Source organism: Strongylocentrotus purpuratus, unplaced genomic scaffold, assembly GCF_000002235.5.
Source record: "Strongylocentrotus purpuratus isolate Spur 01 unplaced genomic scaffold, Spur_5.0 spur5_contig_861, whole genome shotgun sequence".
Classification (NCBI taxonomy): Eukaryota; Metazoa; Echinodermata; class Echinoidea; order Camarodonta; family Strongylocentrotidae; genus Strongylocentrotus; species Strongylocentrotus purpuratus.
The window spans coordinates 1,996,752-2,015,632 of NW_022145570.1; the positions used below are offsets into that span (position 1 = coordinate 1,996,752).

The 18,881-nt window shown below is 37.8% G+C and overlaps 1 protein-coding gene across 1 annotated transcript in view; it reads right to left on the minus strand.

The window, feature by feature from the left end:
* LOC115929591 (72 kDa type IV collagenase-like) overlaps positions 1–18,072 on the minus strand; it is a 35,583-nt gene extending 17,511 nt beyond the window's left edge. Inside the window, exon 1 of the mRNA XM_030999109.1 lies at positions 17,577–18,072. The gene's annotated coding sequence lies outside the window, so the exon portion shown is untranslated. The remainder of the gene's footprint in view (positions 1–17,576) is intronic.
* Between the last annotated feature and the right edge of the window lie 809 nt (positions 18,073–18,881).

Here is an 18,881-nt window from a genome sequence, read left to right on the forward strand (position 1 = left end):
TCGATTTCCAATCATAAATATCTTGATACTAGACAGGCGATTGGCTTGTAAAATTCATGTGGTTCCTGACTGACCTAAAGGTTTATAATGATTACGATTGCAGCATGAGCTAAGTCTAGGATTTCGTTTCAGAATCTGAGACAAAGATACAAATCCCTTAAAAAAATATGATAGAAACAACCTATCTGGGAGTTGAACGTATATCTTTGATATACAGCACAAAATAATGTTACAGATTACAAAATGCATTTTAGACAAAGTTATTATAAGCGATAGTTACGACCTCGATAAAATAACTGGGTTTTAGTTGCTAAATAAAACGAAGAAATTAACAACAAATAAAGTATATCATACGACTGAAGAACATGCAACTGTTTCTCTGTGTGAAACCTCCATGATCTGATGATGACTAGCCTAATAATGACTTATATGACACATGCCTCACACTAGCTCCCCGCCGACTCAGCTGAAAATCTTTCATGTTTTAATTACAAACACTTGTTTAATTACCATACTCCTTCGACAGCCGATTCTAGTGTGAATGTGTAGGAGAGATTAGATACAACAATAATTTCCAGAAAAAACACGAGCCAGGATTATATCAAAGGCGCATGCCAGGAAGAGTATATAGGCCTACATGAAAATCAATGGATGGTTCTGGAAACAAAACCAAAGAACTCCTTGATAAACAGAATAACAAATAGTGAAGAAGGTATAACTACTTTCCCCTACTTTCTATCGTAATATCCTTTAATCGAGAAGAAAATCAATTTGATTTTACTAATAATAAGAAAAAATATAGCCTAATGATACAATTGTTTTCAACCCTAGCCAAAATGACCAAGAGGTTGGATCAAGGTCTTTAAAAACTAGAACCACAAGAGATCTTGGGCGGTATAGGGGTGTGGTCAGAGAAGTGGGTGGGACAATTTCCGCACATCTGAACCTTTGCCTGTCTTGTCTTAAACTTGAGACTTTTCAGGATCTCACATCTTGTTTTATTTTTGTTGCTATTTTGTGTGTGTGTGTGTGTGTGGGGGGGGGGGTGAACATATTATCTTAAAAACCCATTTACTGGATATTTATGTATACTTTCTATTTCATAACTTTAAACCATGTAAAATGTGATCTGATTTCTTGTCAAAATTACTGTTCTGTTGGAAATGAAAAATAAAACTGAAACTGAAACATGTGAGTGAGTTTTTCCCTTTGTATCTCTGTCTCTAACTCTTTCTGTTTTTCTTTTAGGGGGGGGGGGGGGTCCCTCTTTCCATTTTCCGTGATTGGGCTATTTTTACTCTAATATTGAAGCAAAAGTATATTTCAATGCACCCCTATGCATTGAAACATGCATTCAATGGGGCACTTGTGCGTTTGGTAAACGGTGTTTTAAAGCAACTCTTCGCTTCAGGCTCTCCAGAGTTCCGGAGGCACTGAAACGTTGCCAACTTGCCCCTTAGCTGTTCCCTTCGGATACGTCCCCCGGTAAAGATCTGGAGCAGTGCAAATACACAGTGATAGATAAACTCAAGATGAACTTGTTAGCCCGAGGAAGGTGTTGGGTTTAGATAACGAGCTGGATAGCAGACAAAAACCAATCCAAGACGGAACAATATTTTGAGGTCTGGAAGAGCGAAAGATCAACAGATGAAATTCGAAACGTTCTGTGGATGACGGTGAACTCCCAGAAAAAATGGAAATGTATCGACTATCGAATTTAGGAGATTTAGGAATGAACGGCAAGAAGGAAGAAAGCAATACATTTTATCACAGCACAACAACTACGTAGATCAAAAGAAGCTTGTCGTGTTAGAAGAACACAATCGTGTTTAGTTATAATTTGTACACGGGTGCACACCGTATGGGGAGGCACCATTTGCCATCGATCACTCCATGGCGACGTTTGTTTTAGTTTTGCTTTGCTTGTAGAAAACTTACAATCTTTCAGTAAAGTAAAAACAATTATTCCAACAACCATGTCTCATTTAACATTAAATATGGTTTTCTCGTACGCCTTTAAAGGTACTATGTCCCTTTTGCAGCCAACCTCAAACTCTGTAGAACTTTGCAGGAATTATGAATATGTCATGTATGTCCTATCAGTGAAATTTAAACGTTAGCAGTGTCCTCATATTCAAATTATGCAAGGAAAGCCGTTTACTTGCTAGACTTCACTGTCAGACACTATTGAGTGTCTGACTGGCTTTTTTCTTCTTTGGTAACAACATACATGAAAAGAGTTGTAAAGGGGACATGAGCATTTGTCTACACCAATAACCCACTTCTTGTGATGGCCAAGATTAAACTGATTGAATCTTTGCGCAGCATAAAACGTATGACCATTCGGTACAATTGTCTGAAAATCAAGACTATTACTTTTGGGCTCTATAGCCCTAAAGTCGATTTGACAACTAATAGTCGTTATTTTCCCACTTGAAGACATTTTCAAGCCCCAACTTTTTTAGGGAAGTTTTAAATCAGTATTATCTTTCAAATGCAGTTGGAATTTAACTTTTTCATTTTTTTGGCCTGCAAATGGGACATAGTACCTTTAATAGAAGAAATTGTATACGCTAACTAGCCTTTGTAATTGTAAACACGTGCTGAATTAAACGTACACACAGTTTACAGATCATCAACGCGCAGTGTTTAAACAAGGTTGCGTAGCATCCAATCGAGGACGTATTCATATCGAAGCATTTAAATGTTCATTTAAGAGCACTTCAGAGACTAGGCATGCTAAGTGGTTTGATATATATATAGCCTTTCTTAACGATTGTTTTATTCTTCAAAATTACAGAAAGGAGTGGGGGAGGGGGAAGCCCCGTATCACCCATATTGGCCTCAAGATATAAGGTATGAGTCCAAGATCCCTTGTCATTCCCAACCAATACTGTGACAATCTCCAGTATCTTCTGGCTATAGTTTGTGCATATTCAGCATATCCGTTTCTCTGTCTTGAATTGGTTGAAAAGTCACGAACGAAATAGTTTCGTTTCTTCTTCTCTGTCTCTCTCCCTTTCTCTCTCTCTCTCTCTCTCTTATAAACAAACGTTAGGGCAACGAACAAGTCGAAGGACGTCATATCAATTGGTAAATTTAATTACGACACATGTAGAAGCACTTCAAATAGGTCTTTCGAATAGTTTCTCCTTGTCACAAGGTTGACGTTTCACCCTTTAGGTGCCGCGGAGGGTTGTGAAGAAATCCTGAAGTAGCGTTCCATGGCGTGAGGTTGCAGTATGTATACCTCAATGCATTTGGTTAAAAAGGGGGCGTCGTTGCCCCTGAACCCCCATCCCATCCGTGTAATCGACCCCTTTCGTGAGATCTCAATCGTATTGTCCCGGCAATCCATGCCCTTTCTTAGCGGGATGCCTGATTTTATTTCGGAGATGACACAATTTTACTTTTCGGGGCAAGGTGAGATGTCACTTGGAATACCTGCTGAGTATTGGAAGTGATCGGCAAAATCTCTCGTTTTGGTGCTCCGACATAATGCATGATGTTGCGATGACAATTGCTCCTGGCATTCTTTTGTCAACGATATACACGATATAGGTTTAGGCTTGAAAGTGATTTCAGGTTAGGATACGGTTTAGGATTAGGGTTGGGTTTAGAATTGGTGATATAATCGCAGGAGCATGTTTCGTACAAGTACTGTACTAGCAACTCTAAATTAAGTCGTGCATGTCGTGTCGTTTTGTCGTGTGTCGTAATTGGTGTGCGGAGCCCTTAAATGTATTTACTTTGCGACGTCATATTTGTTTATGTAACCCCATAACACACTTTTTGCGATCAAACAGCATTCTGTTTTCTGGAAATGGTGACAAAATTGTTTTTGGAGCCTTCTAAATCTTTTTATGTCACTTCGAAGAATATCACATTCAAAATACATAAGTTCTCTGAAGAGGGTCACTTTTCAAAACGCCCTCGTATTCAAAATGATAGGAATTAGATAAAGTGTTTTGGCTCAACATTCATGCCACATTCTAATATGAGACATTTACCCCCAGTGAGATTGAGTTGTGTATAATGTTAATGATTAAAAAATCCCATAGTAGAAACGACTTTTTATGTTGTACATAACAGGATAACAGACTTTTCTTCGAGGCAGTTTATTCGACCTGTATATGACCAGAACTCAACTTTATCTTTACATAGTTGAAGGCGTTACCCGAGATTTGCCAAGTGGCGGAAGGTTTAATGAATTAGGTTGAAGACGGGGGTAGACTTATTAATGATAATTGGAGCAGGCGGCTCTGCATTATTATCTCGGTGATATAACGCCCGAATACTACTGTATTGAATTTGCGTCATTCTACATCTAAACCCGATCACAAATTGCACAGTATAATATACTGTATAATGTGAGCTTGATTTATGCGACATTTGGGTGTTTTTTCTTGGGGGGGGGGGGGGGGGGCACGTTCCCCTTGTGCCTCCGGCTTCGCAGCTGAGCAGTGACTGATATCATATCTTACATATGTGAAGAGGTGTAGGATTAACTGTGATTAATACTCAAATGACCATCAAAACAAAATGACAAACAGTTTCAGAGACTGCGTTTAATAGTGATTAATGACTTCCTAAACGCATTAATGGGACATTAGCCGCAACATTTGCGATCCCGTCTCGGCTGTGACCGAATTCTCTTGTATTGAAATGGGGATGGCCTCCATTAGATTAACCCTAATATTAGAGATCAGTGGTTGTAGTCCCACTGCAGCTCAGATGGGAGGTAACAAATGACATCAGCGTGGGCGACAGGTGACCTACTAAAACACAGCATGTGATGGGATTCCAATCCCTAATGTGACAAGATATGTGAGGGCGTACAAGATGCGACTTGTTGCCTACAACATGGCTTTTGAGAATAAGGAGTCTTCAAGGTGTTTGTCGCTATAAAGCAGATTCTCAAATAGAGCTGTACGGTGGACTAAAGATATTTTTCACTTTAATTTGTTCACTTTAGTGGTCAAATGTACATGTACGTGACTGGTTATCATGGTGGATCCTTGTTTAATTACATATAGTGAAAGGATTCTTAGGCGCACTTCAATATTTGAGACAGAAGAACAATCTTAACTTACATAACATTGCGAAGTAATATCTTTCAGAGGTGCTGAAGTGCTCCGAAAGTACATACATGTAGCTTATAATAGTCTTTATATAGTTTTTAGGCTTTGTAAATATTTAAATTAAAATGTTACTAGGCATGTCATATAAATTAATTTTAAATATGTATGGCTATATGGAAACAGTAGACAAAACAAAATATTCTCTAAAATCACAGTTCTGTAATTTCCCCTAATTTTTTCTTTAAGTATTTGTCCTCTTATATAATAATACTGAAAGTTAAATCTTCGTAGAATATTACAAGGGTGAAACTTATGCCAGTATCTCCGACGCGAAAACTCAACTCATATTAAATTCATCTTTCACCAAAAATAAGAAAAATAAGAAAATTCACACGCTACTATTTTAGGGGTATTACTAATAGGCTCAAGGTTCGCCCTTGAGTTGAAGGATTGAGTTGGTATTGCCCAATGAAAGTCGTGGATGAAACTTCGAGCATAATATCCGAGTATTTGTCATAAACATAAATCGTCACAAATCGATTGAGATATGAGATGTATGTCAGCTTTATTCTAGCGATGAGTGATCTTTCTACATTTCCTTCTCGATTGAAATTCATTCATCTATGAGTGTCTTTATATAAAGCGCTTATAAAAACGCTAATGGCGCTTTGTCAGTTAATATTGTTTTCTTTATCATTCGACCAATTTTCGCATTTATGCGTTATGGTAATGATATGATAATGGCATAGTATGGTCAAGTATTCAATTTCCAAATGAATATTAAAAAACAATACATATACAAAATAGTAAAGTTCATATAAAAACAAGAATATAATGACTAATATTGAAATTAAAATATTGAACAAGCGATTTGCTGAATGAAGTACATTACAATTAATTTTCGTATCATTTTGTGTTTGCACGAGTTAAACTAGTCTAGTATCGCAATGGTTTAAGCTAAAGTATTAACCTTACACTGTTACAGTATTCTGTAACACAATGCTTTGATTTCTGTCTCGAGCGATGAGGATCGGTAGCAGGGATTTAAGAATTGTATTCTCAAGAATTTGAAACCACTTAGCTCTTTGCCAGGGTTCTTTTATATCTGTTGAGGTTATTTGGTTTCATAATGCTGACGGAGGGATTTTGTTATTCTCTCTCTCTCTCTCTCTCTCTTCACATCAAGAAGGTATTTCTCAGAACCCGGGGTAAATAAGTCCCAATGTTCACATTTTGCAGTTGCTTTAGATTCACACAACTTTTCCTAAGTTAAAAGAGAGAACCATATTAACAAAATGGAAAAGTTTGCTCTTCGTATAGGTCCATGGTTTAAAGGCACACTGTCCTACTTGTAGCTACTTGCTCCCTCTATATAGAAAACTTCCCCAATCGGTGCCTGTGGTTCCCCCATGATTCTCTTTTTCTTATCTTAAATGAGAGCTGAGTTAATGAGATAGCCATCTGTCACAGTGACCTCACTGGCTCGCTGGGTGGTCTAATCCCTTCTAGCTGAAGTAGTAAAGCCTGCCTTTAAAGAAACATTGAAGGACACATTACAAAAACGTTAACACTATTGTCCGATGGGACAAAGTATTGGTCGGTTCGAAAAGGGAGGGTTTTTCAATCGTCGACAGATAGAAATAATAAAAGATGGATGTTTCTTCGTATCTTGTTCCTATTAAAAATGAAGATATTTTTGCGCATTTTGTCGCAGAATATTCAAATACGTTTTAATCACCTCTACATGAAAAATTTCTTTCCCCATTTGTGGAACTCCCTTTATACCTACACCGACAAAACCGACACCAGACCTACAACGAAACAGACAAAAAGCTATATTTAACATTTCGATTGCCTTCTTTGCCTCTCTGCATTGTCGCTCGTTTGCCACATGTGCCATTTTGCACAACACAATAGGCACATCCAGTTTGCAGAAGGATTGCTTAGAGAATTACAATGGCTTTGCAAAATTACTAATTTCCGGTCTTGATTAGCTCTATGACAACTTTTTTAAAACCGATATAAATACATTTAACTGGAAACAGTTAAATATATTTAAAATGTTCGTTATATCTATCCTACGATAAATAAAATGTGGACAGGGAGATTGTTGGTGTGGCAACAGAAAAGAGTTAATTGCCAAGACGATGTCGATGTTTTGTAGGTTTTGGAGACAGGTCGGTGCGACTGAAGTATTGCATTAACTACCCTAATTAATATAAATACCTACATAAATGATTGCATTAATTTCTTTAGTTTAGGAGTCTGGTTAGGTAGGTGGTTGCCCCCTCTTTTTTAAAAAGTTCCATGCGGCTGTCGAAGAGGACATTGAACTAGGGTTTAGCCGTACCCTGGCCCGATGACATACTCCCAAGCCCCCATGGGCAACGTAACCTTTCAGGGGAAATGAAAGTTTTCGAATCCTCTTGACATGCTTGTCTTCTTTGTATTGGTCGTCTGTTTTTCTTACATCTGGACTGGGAGTGAGGTATGTAACTAACCCCGGGTCTCTCACCCTTATCCTCAAACGAGACTATTTTCATTCTATTTGCCCGTTTGCCTGAGTTTTACAAATATTTACATGTTCCTCTCGTTCTCCTCCTGCAATTCAATTACATGGGTATTAGGAAATACCTTTTCCCAGGCATATATTTTCGTAGTAGGTCCATGATTGTACAGTATGTCCAGGGATAAGGGGCTAGGGCGTTGCACAGTCACATATCATCCCACCCATTGGTTACAAAAAAAAAAAAAGTATTTGGGCATGCGACATATATTTCGAAAAGGATGCCATGCAATCTCCTAACGTATACGTTATGTTTTACCTGATTTAGGCTCTTTCGAGTTAACAAAATGTTCACCTCTGCTGAGCCACGAAAGATTGAAAGATGATTGTGTGAATGGGTATTGTATAGGCCATTACATTATTTTGATATCTAGTACAAAATTAAGAAATTAGCTAGGATTATCTACTTTTCAAGATTAATAGGAATTGAACAGAAAGGGAGGAGTAAAGCACACAAACATATCCCTTAACGATGATGAAAGGTTTTAAAGTGGTGTTTTAAACGGACAAAGGGGGCTAAGAAAGACCACAGCCCCCGTGGTGAAGTGCCCTTACGCTCATGCCCCCGTGGTTCGGGCTCGGGGTTCGAATCTCTAAAACTAAAAGTATTAAGGGAAGACTATGTCGAGTGGCCTTTCCAGACGTCACAAGTCAGACAAGATTGATACATGTCCGTGGGAGAAGTAAACAAACAAGAATACAAACAGTCATAGCAAGATGCAGGAGGGTTGTTTCCCATGTAATCCCACCACACTGAACAAGAACCACAAGGACGTGCCAACAAATCCTCGATCTCACAACTACACGAGAAAAGCTACGGATGAATGGTAAGCCGGAACGAGAGCACCCTGGATAACACCAACCCGCCAAGCCAGCTATTCAAGAATTTACTCATCACCTACTTCATAATGACGTCAGCAGAAAAGAGATAGAAGGACAGCGAGGAGAAAAAATAGATTCTCACCAAAAACCTTTAAAGGTATAGTGCTTGAGGTGGTTTCAACTACTGCCCTACTTCGCGAAGCACTGTTCAAATGTGATTCTAAATTGTAACAGGAGGCTATGAAATAAATATTCAAATTTTATAGATGGAGATATTTGGATCAATAGGAAGTTGAAATGTATATAATAATTGACTGTAACAGGAATGTTTAATTATCTAAAAGCTTCAGCACAAGTATGTAAACATGTGATGATGGATTTATAAAAGTACATCGAAATCTTACTTATGATGATACAGCCTACATGTATATCTGTTTATTTAAGTCCACCGGGCGAAATGTTATTTAAACGTAACGTTTGAAATTCCGTAAAATTCGACTGCATTCTGTGACAAGATATTAAAACATTTCGTCTTTAGTAAAACTTTGAAAATCATACCTTTAAAGCCAACTTTTGGTACACATCGACTGCTTTTTCTGTACTTCTTTACGTAGACATAGCGTCACCCACGAGTATTTCCTATAACGGGAAATACACCCTTTCCGCTAAGGATTCCCTCCGATTCGCAGATTTAGCAGGTTGTCTGGTCATTTTTGGGCCAACAATATCAAGATAATAATAGGTTAACAGAGATGTTTGGGGCACGGCCATTATATGAAATTTATTTAACAAATGCTAAATATCGATGACAAATTTGCTCTCAGCCAATCGGATGCCGCGATTTATCGTAACTTGTTACTCATATCAAGTTGTATAAAACGTGATCCTGGTGTGTATCTGGCTAAACATAGAAGACAGTCTCCACCTTTCATAATGTTATAAAGACCCTTTTTTCTTTCTTGTAACGTGGTACAATAACAAAGAACGATTTCAGTCTTGCTTCCGTGCATACAAAGACGTTCATATTTTATCACATTTGAATTATGTTCTGTGAAGGAAAACGTCTCATTAGTGCAATACAAACTTCTATTATTTTCGCATGAATGTCATAAAGTCAGAAGGAATTTGTCTGGTGTGGATTTGAAAAGATCTACGCAGTCTGGCTTCTCCCAATAAACAACATTTTTTCCGTCTAGCACCTATGCAAGGTCAAGTCAAGTACATGGGCGTACCTGGTAAGCTGGTATTTCAGAAAAATGATAACGACCTCGAAATAAGAGAGAGAGAGAGAGAGAGAGAGAGAATGACACAGACAGACAGTTGGCAAAGATTGATAATAAAAAACAGAAAGAGAGATGACAAAGAGAGAAGTAAAGAAGTGAAGGAGAGAGTGAGTGGGGGCCGATAACGAGGAGGAAGAGTCTGGAAAGAGAGATAGAAGATGGAGGCAGAAATGTATAGCCTATAGAGACAAGGGCGAAGCAAGTGACAGGCATAAAAACACATGAGACATTGTATTAAAGTTAAAGACCAGTATTGGAAACGCCCCAATTTCAAAAAATAAAATGGAAGCTCTCATTACCAATCATGTGAAAGAATATGTTTTGACTAATACATGATGATAAAAAATTTGCCGGGAAACCGCCTACTAATTCATATATTTGGTAAATTTGTTTCTCTCATGGTCTGTGAGAGATATAGGGCAGTCCCATATACGTCTTTCTGTGTATAGTGCTTGTAACTTTACGAAGAATGGGCCAAATTTCTTATCATTTTGATGATTCCAGAACCTTGCAGATGCTAGATGCTAGATGATCAACCTTTTCTGATCGATTCCACAACGTTTCTTTCACAATGCAATCGCATGACCATAACTGGTCTTTACCTTTAAGTGAGAGAGAAAAGAGAAGAGAGAAAGAAAATAGAATATAGAGCGATAAAGAGACAGACGAACAAGGCTGGAGGTAGCAAGAAAAAAAAGAGAGAAATAGTTGTGAAATATTATATCACTATTGATCTTCTAGGTTACAAAAAGGGATCATGAATCACTATCATAAATTATGACTGAAAGGGATTGCCAGCGATTGGCTTTCTAAAGAATGAATGAAAAGATTCGTGTACGAAAATGAGTTTGCTCACACCAATCTGTTACAAAATGGTTACCGGCGGCAAGTTTTGACACAATGACAAGGTGTTCCGTCGTGCTGCGAATTTACCTAGCGTGCTTGTCTAGAAATTGAAAGGGGGAGGGGAGGGGGGGGGGGGGTAGAGAAGAAAGAAAGAGAAAGGAAGAAAGAGGCAGAGAGAAATGCTTAGAAAGAGCAGGCAGGTGAGACAAACACCTCAATGGACAGAGTCAGAAATTTAGAGATAAACAAAGCTTTTGAATGTTCACTTTCCAAGAATATGTATGAAATACGTCATAATAAAACGTGTTCTCACACCTTACTAAATCTTTAAAAAAAAGAGAACTTAAGACACAATAGAAAGGTGTCATATCGTGCTACGAATGTACCTCGAATTGGGAGAAAACACGCAGAGAGAGAGAGAGAGAGAGAGGAAAAAGTGGATGAGATGATTAGCAAACACCTACTTCTGAAGCTTTGCCCATTTTATGAGCTTTACATGGACTTTTAACCATTTTAAAGATAAACTCCAGTACTGGTAAAAAAAATTAAAAAATTCTCACATAATCAAACGAAACTTACACTGAATGTTCAAGATTACAAATAAATGACATGTGCCAAACAATTTTGGAAGAAAATGTATACTGGCTGAGTAATGAGCATAGAAAGACAAGGAAATCAAGGTAGTACTAGCCCCGACATCATGTGTGTTGTCCCATATATAGCTTTCTATGTGAGTGCTTGTTACTTTACCAAGACTCGATCAAATTTATTATGATTTTGATGACTCCAGAACCTTGCAGTGCACAGCAATACTTACATGCTACATGATCAACTGTTTCTGATCCTTTCCACACCTTTTCTTTCACAATGCAATCGCATCACCAGTACTAAAGTTTATCTTTAATAACCCTAAAGAAACAATTAATATCATAGTTTTGACATCCTCGTACTCTTTTTCTTAATTTTTCTTTTAAAATAATTATTTCAGGCATTTTGATCAATACAGGGCGTATTATGTAAATGAACCTGAAAAGGGATATCCAGATGGTTTGTCCATATACGACAAAGACAAATATCAAGGGTTTATCTATAGAGAGAGACATTATCAATTGGCCCCTGTCATACAAAGTAGCATGTTTACAATATAATACCGATATGAGTATGAAACTTTACAAAGTATTGGCCTAACATAGTTTATATCAGTTGAATATTTTAGTCTTTCAAATCAGCATCTCTTTAACAATTTTAAAACTGTTTACAAGTACAGGGTATGCTTGTTGTATGTCCTATACAGTTATTTAGTGTAAGACCAATTTGTATACTGCACGCCAGGTGAAAAAAAATATTCACATTCAAATAGAATCGGACTAAATTTGAGAAATTGGGTCAAACGGCTAATTGGTATTTTGTGTCGCCGATTACATTATAATGAAAACACAATATGCATATCCACGAGCGTACTAAACTAGTAATATTGGCCCTGAATAGACGTGTTGTGTTTTGATATCTTTTCTGTGATTGAATTTGGACCTATAGGAAATGGAATACTTACGCTAAAGTTCAACTAAAATTATTCACTTGGCGTGAAAAATGGCTACATTTCCTAGGCATAGTTTTCTCGATTCTAAAAAGTGAATTCAGTGTCTCTACAATAATTTACAATCCCTATTTATCAACATTCGAAATCAACTCGATTTTTTTTCTCAGAAACCAAAATAAATCATAGTATTTGAATTTCTGATTTAAATCTTTTATAAAGAAGATCGACGATCGAATGAAGTGATATACACTAAACCGCCAGGGTTATGGGAGGAATGTATAATACAGAAAGACGTCACTAAATGAATCGGAAATTGCTTCAAACACATGACATGTCTCATAGAATATACCAATCGACAGAGAGATTGATAGATTTGATTCAATTGCTATTTTGCGGGAACGAAACGGCATCGGTGGGCCATTTATCGTTTGATGGAATTACTTTTTCGACTTGTAATATCTAACAAATTTACACTCGAAACATCTACGTCGAATCGAATTTATCAGGGAAACTATTGTGGTTTAGCCAGCTCATACAATCAAGGTATACACATCTAGATACAATATTGATTGACCCTATATTGCTAGGAAACGGTTTAATATCCTTCTCGTGACGAAAGCAGTTGATGGGGGAAAAGAGATGTTGGTAAAATACTTTGATATCTCAATCGACATGAAAGCTATTTGGCCCGCTATGTGAATCAAAATTAAGGTGAACATCTTAACGAGATGGAGAAGCATCAGAGTGCGTTACCCTCATCAAGGCAGAGAGAGGGAGAGGGAGAGAGAGAGAGAGAGAGAGAGAGAGGGGGGGGGGGGGGGGAGATAGAGAGAGACAGAGAAAGACAGAGAAACACCGGAGAGACAGAATATAAAAGGATTAAAAAGGAATGCGTGTGGCAAAGAGGGTGAAGCAAAGAGGGTGAAGATGAAGAAGGAGAGTGAGAAAGAGAGAGAGAGAGAGAGAGAGAGAGAGGATGTGGGGGGGGGGGGGGAGTAGAATGTGCGTGTTCGAGTGTTATGCAGATAAAGTGAGAGAGAGAGAGGTAGAGAGGGCGGATGGGTTTTGAGTTCCAGTGGAACACCATACTTCCTTCGCACCTGCTCATTCTCTATGCACGCAAACGTCTTAAAAGATAAAGCACAGGCAAGGTATCAATAATTTCAGTCAAAGTCGCAAGTCACGTACATTAATCAATTCCTTTTCTATCTATACCAGTCATAGCTCATAACTTCTCTCATATCATACAGTATTGATCTGCACGTGTTGTTTTCCTGATTTATTCTTCTTCTATATTAAAGATGATTAAAATAGTACAAAATTTGGAAAGTGAGCCAAGGAGTTAATCGAGATCTTTAACCAGTGTACAAACATTAATTTATCTTATCAATATTAAATTTGCCAGTGATATTCATTGAGATTGGTAAATTAGTTTTCCACAATTCTGGAAGAAGACATACAAACACCTGTGCTCCTTTGTCGTAGCTATTTATTTTCAACTTCATGATATTACTGGCTGAGCCTCATTATGACTGTTTCTGCTTTACATATTTACTTAGCAGAGAAATATGCATCTTCTATTTTACAGAAAATGTTTGTCTTTTAGATAGATTTGTGGGATTTTGTTTTTTGCCGTTTTCCCAACATTGCCAAATATGTTCCAAATAGTATCATGTTTTACACTTCTCAGAACACATGCGACAAACCTCGTTTATATAGCTTATATCTATAAGGTGTCAACATGACTTAAAAATGCATCTGAATTTTCTCATCAAAATTACGACAGATTCCTTAAAATAGCCAGTCTATTCCAAATCAGTATAATGACATCTAAATGAACCCAGCTTGGATACCACAAGACAAAACCGTAATTGGTAACAGGTTTAATTACCCTACAACGGGTCATTTACTATCCTTTTGTTGTCTAGATACAAGATTTGTTCAACAGTGACGTAGTTATACACGTGGTGCATGGGGCCGCATGCATTTCCATCATCCGCCCTCCCCCCCCCCCCAACAAAAAAAAAAAAGAGAGAGAAAGGGAGAGAAAAGAAAGGAAGGAGAAAGAAAAGGTGAACGGTAAATGATATAGCCCCCTAAACCATCTCCCATGATTCTAGAGCGTTCAAAACTTCAAGCATCCTTACTTTGTGTTTTATCGACCAGTGTCTATTTCCCGTGCCGCCCCCTCACCGGATGCCAGTGCCAGTGCCCCCACGATGGTCCTGGTCTAACAGATTTGTATCATTGTGAATTACAGTATTTGTTTTAAAACCTGAGACTTTTGACAATGATTGACATGAAAACAATATTTGCCTTCATCCCAACCCCTCTCATTCAAGTCCACACGTAGCTAGCTGCCTTCCATACCCATCGTGTGATGGCTAAACTCCTCACACGGCCTGGTCACAATGACATGAAAAATGTCAAAAAATAGTTAAAAACCACAAAAAATGGTCAAAGATCAGTCGGAGGTTTATCCTACTGCGGCGCTGTACTTCTTTTGCGGTTCACCACGGTGCTTCAACAAACAGTCTCCCTGTTATGCTTGTCAAAGGAACGCCTTCATTGCAAACGCTAAGTGCTAATCCGTTTTGAAGTACATTACAAATATATTAATTTGATCAAATATTAAAATTGAAAGCACACGCATGCCAAAATTCCCCCGTTGGTATCAGTTAAAGAATTAACTTCCTGTCCGTCAAAACACTGACTCTCTGCTTGCATAAATGACATAATTCGCTAAATTCAACTCCTACGAAAAATTAAAGGACATCAGATCGTTCTCTTTATGTTTTGTACTTTTCCGGGAGGACTAGGGGTAACTTTCATGGCTAGGAATTTCAGGATTGAGAAGATAGCTTTTAAAAATATATGTTGCAAAAAAGAACGTTGTCACAGCAAATGATAGCAGTAGTTCGATCGGTTAGTATGTCATGCATGTATAGTGAGTCTTTAGTCTATGGCTGATCGTCAACGAAACGGAGTTAAGTCTTTTGTCAATTCTGTTTGTTGCTACGGCAGGCAGCCAGTGAAAAAGAATTCGTTTAAAACAATTTTGGAAGTGCAAGCATTACTTTAAATAAACATAATTTTTTTTTTATTTCTAGCTCCTTTTTCCTGAATGAGGTGTCATATGAAAGGGCAAAAAACGAACTTTCTAAAAATGTGATTTCCTCTTTGAAATTCAGATACCGTCTGCCAAATGACTTTTTGGTACCCTTTCTTCAAATTAATTGTAATCACTCATGCGTGAAATATGCATCATATGAGTGGTATAAAATTAAAGAGGTAGATGTAAGCTTTACAAATAGGTGTCATTTATTAATTATAATTGTGATTAAGTTATGATAAAATATCGATAATTCTCGGTTTCGTTTTGCTGGGACGCACTGTATATAAGTAGCTTTAACTTAGTGTGTCTGTTTACAACAATATAAAAGAGACCACAACGAACATAACACATCTAATCTGTAGACGGTAATAAGAATGCGTTCCCTAATGATAATTATTCAGTACCTTTCTCAAATATATACCCGCCGGTTAACCCAATCGAACCTTAACAGAAGGCTGTGCAGACAGATCTTATAAACACTTACCTCCATTATGTATATGATCCATTTAGGCCTATGAATAATATGATTCCTAGGGATTTGATTTCCCGATATCATGATTGTATTTCCTAATGAAATCATGATTATTCCCATAAACATACACCTGGCGGCTAACCCAATGGAACGTAAACGGAAAGGTATACAGCCTTGTGACTCTTATAATGCACTCCGCATGACGTATCATTTGGCCTCCATCAGATACATCGAGCCTATACCTGAATTCCTGGGGACCCGACTTTCGTTTTGTTTTAAATCATCAGGTCTATACGTCTGTGTGTGTATGGGGGAGGGGAGGGCTAACGCCCCCACTCACACCGCAGACCCGCCTCCACAAAAATAATCATAATCAATACAAAAAAGAAAGAATAATACATACAAATATATATATATATATATATATGAATATAAAAATCATTCGCGATAATTTTGTAATTTAACCCAATTGTAAATAATATGCAGCCGGACTACGGATTTTGTAAAACTGGAATAAAGAAAAGGAGGGAGGGCACACAAAAATATTAGGCTGATATGATAAAGGGAGCATGTTTGTTGGGTGGGGGTGCCCCCATTAATGTGCCAAATTTCAAATTATGTAGCTCAAGACTCTTTAATATATACAGGCACCTAAGCTAGCTCAGCTAAAATCCGGAATGCCTTTAATGATAAACACTGGTTCTACAAACCTGGGAATATTTTTTTGATGAGACATTACGGGGCAATATTGCATTCAAAGCGATCAATCATTTTAAGTGGGCTTTTCCCGACTTCATCAAAAGAAAATAACAATATCAAGGTGAGAAGAAAAACTAAAAGAGCCTTCGTTCTTAAAAGGGCCTTCGTTTTAAGGGCCTCACCCTTGAAATTGAACAGGTATTAACAGAGAAAGACCAGACCGTGCTCGGGTTGCCATAATACACAAAAGCCTCTACACCTCTACGGTTTATTTATGGTACTGGCTGTCAGACGAGGTGACGAATATTGCAACCGAGTTTATGTCCTTTTTATTCGAAATCATGAACACCGTTAAAACGTCCTTGGGTTTTTATGAAGATCCATCCATAAACAAAACAACGAGGCCCTTTTTGATTTATTACTGCGGGTCAAGACTTTATTTCAACTGCTAGTGCATAAATTATCTTCTTATTATACCAGAAAAACACGAATACCTAAAACTAAAAGGACTGACTGCACACAGTGACCCCGTTGCATCCCAGCAAACGATAATCATGTATCATAAATAGATAACACCATCCTTCCGTCAATGAACAAAAAAGGTACACGAGAGCGTATAGAGTGCTGTCATGTCAGTCGAAAACTTTATGAGAACTTTTGTGAAAATAGTTGGTCTAGACGTTTTCTTGTTCGTTTGAAAAGCGAGAATTTTCAAATTAAAATACGGTAAAACCTTATTCAGAACGAACTAACAGTTAAATTGTAGGCAAAGTTTTGCAAAGGAAAAAGAGCTTATCAGTTCTTTTAAGGACTCTTATTTCTTTTGAAAATGAAAGGTCCATTTGGTGTAACCCTGAAAACTTGTAATACATACAGTTTAGTATCTCCTCAAAACTAATTGTTGGGTACAATTATTTAAAAAGCAGGACGTTGTTGTTTTTGTACAACTACACATTCGTGTTATTCAAACAAATAAACAAACAAACAAACAAACATTAGATCAATGTTAGGTTAGGTCGACCGGACAACCAGAAATTCCAATCTCGTCCTAACGTAAAAAGACCTAACTCTATGAAGAAATTTTTTTTAAAAAATGAATACATTATAATAAAGAACTTTGTGTCTTTCTAACAACTAGATTAATTAACTTACCTTTTAAACGAAGAATATTACTCCAAAGGTGTGAATGACACAAAATGAATAAAATCCAAATTTGAAAATAAAACAGTAAGTGACGTGAGTGGATCAGCTGAACAGGAGAAAAATCAAATGGTAACACTCCAATTCGACTGACTAATCACACAGTAAAATAGTAACAGCACATTCCTATTGCAATCCAAGTACAAGAAAAGCTCCGAAATATAGCCATGATCCGCCAACGAGATATTGCAATTCACATCCAGAAAAGTTATTTCAAGACAGAGTTTCGTTGCATCAATGCATCACGATGGCTTGATGGAGGTGCAGCATGGCCTGGCAAAGACCCGACCAGAATGACATAGGGAAAAACCAAACTTGGTTGATAATTTAGCCGGTGCCTCTGCCAGCTAGCGTCGAACTGAGTTGACCGGTTCTGCGGAAGCCAAACCGTGCACTATTTCGTGATTGCTTCGAGATGCACGACCTCTGCGAACAGGCTTCTTGTGTCGTCTCGTGAGTGCGTTCGATCGTGCGCACCTCTTCTGTACGTTTGAGCATCACCACTGTTTAACTGCAGCTATTGGATGATATTTTGATAAAATGTTTACTTTACAATTGAGTGCTACATAATTATATGAAAGCAATCGTATGTTTTCTAGACAAGCAAAACGTAGACCTGAAACCATACTAGTGCTGCCGGAGGGATGGGGGGGGGGGGGGGGGGGGGGCACTAGCGCACATACAGCCAATCCCCTTGTTTGTTTGTATCTTTGTTTTGTTGGGCTTTTTATCGACATTCATGTAGCTAATTGGATAACTTGTCTAGCACAAGGCTAATTTGCCACAAGGGTCCACGCATGCCATTGTTGTTCATTCTTTTGCATGAGTAGTGCCTCTCCCAGTGAAATTTTAACAGATTTAGGGCCTACTTCATATACCTACGTCCTTTCCGAGGGAATATATGATGATAAGCCAACGTTCTATACCGACGGCATGCACTATCACACTTACGTCATTTATGAAATATATAATTAATTTTATCATCGACGGAGCAGGCCTTTAAATCTACACTGTGTGTTGTGGGTACGTTTATGGGGAGCTTCAAACTAATCACTTTGATTAGCTGTACAATTCATGGACAGTCCATGATACGACTGATTGGAAAGACGTGTATACGGGGATCAGGCATTCAATAATGACAGATACAGACACAACAACAAGTTAATTGAATGGCTATGATCAGACTCAGAGAGAACTGTCTGTATAGAGGGCATCCATACGCGTTTTAGAACCTAAATGAACCAGGAATAAGGTCCG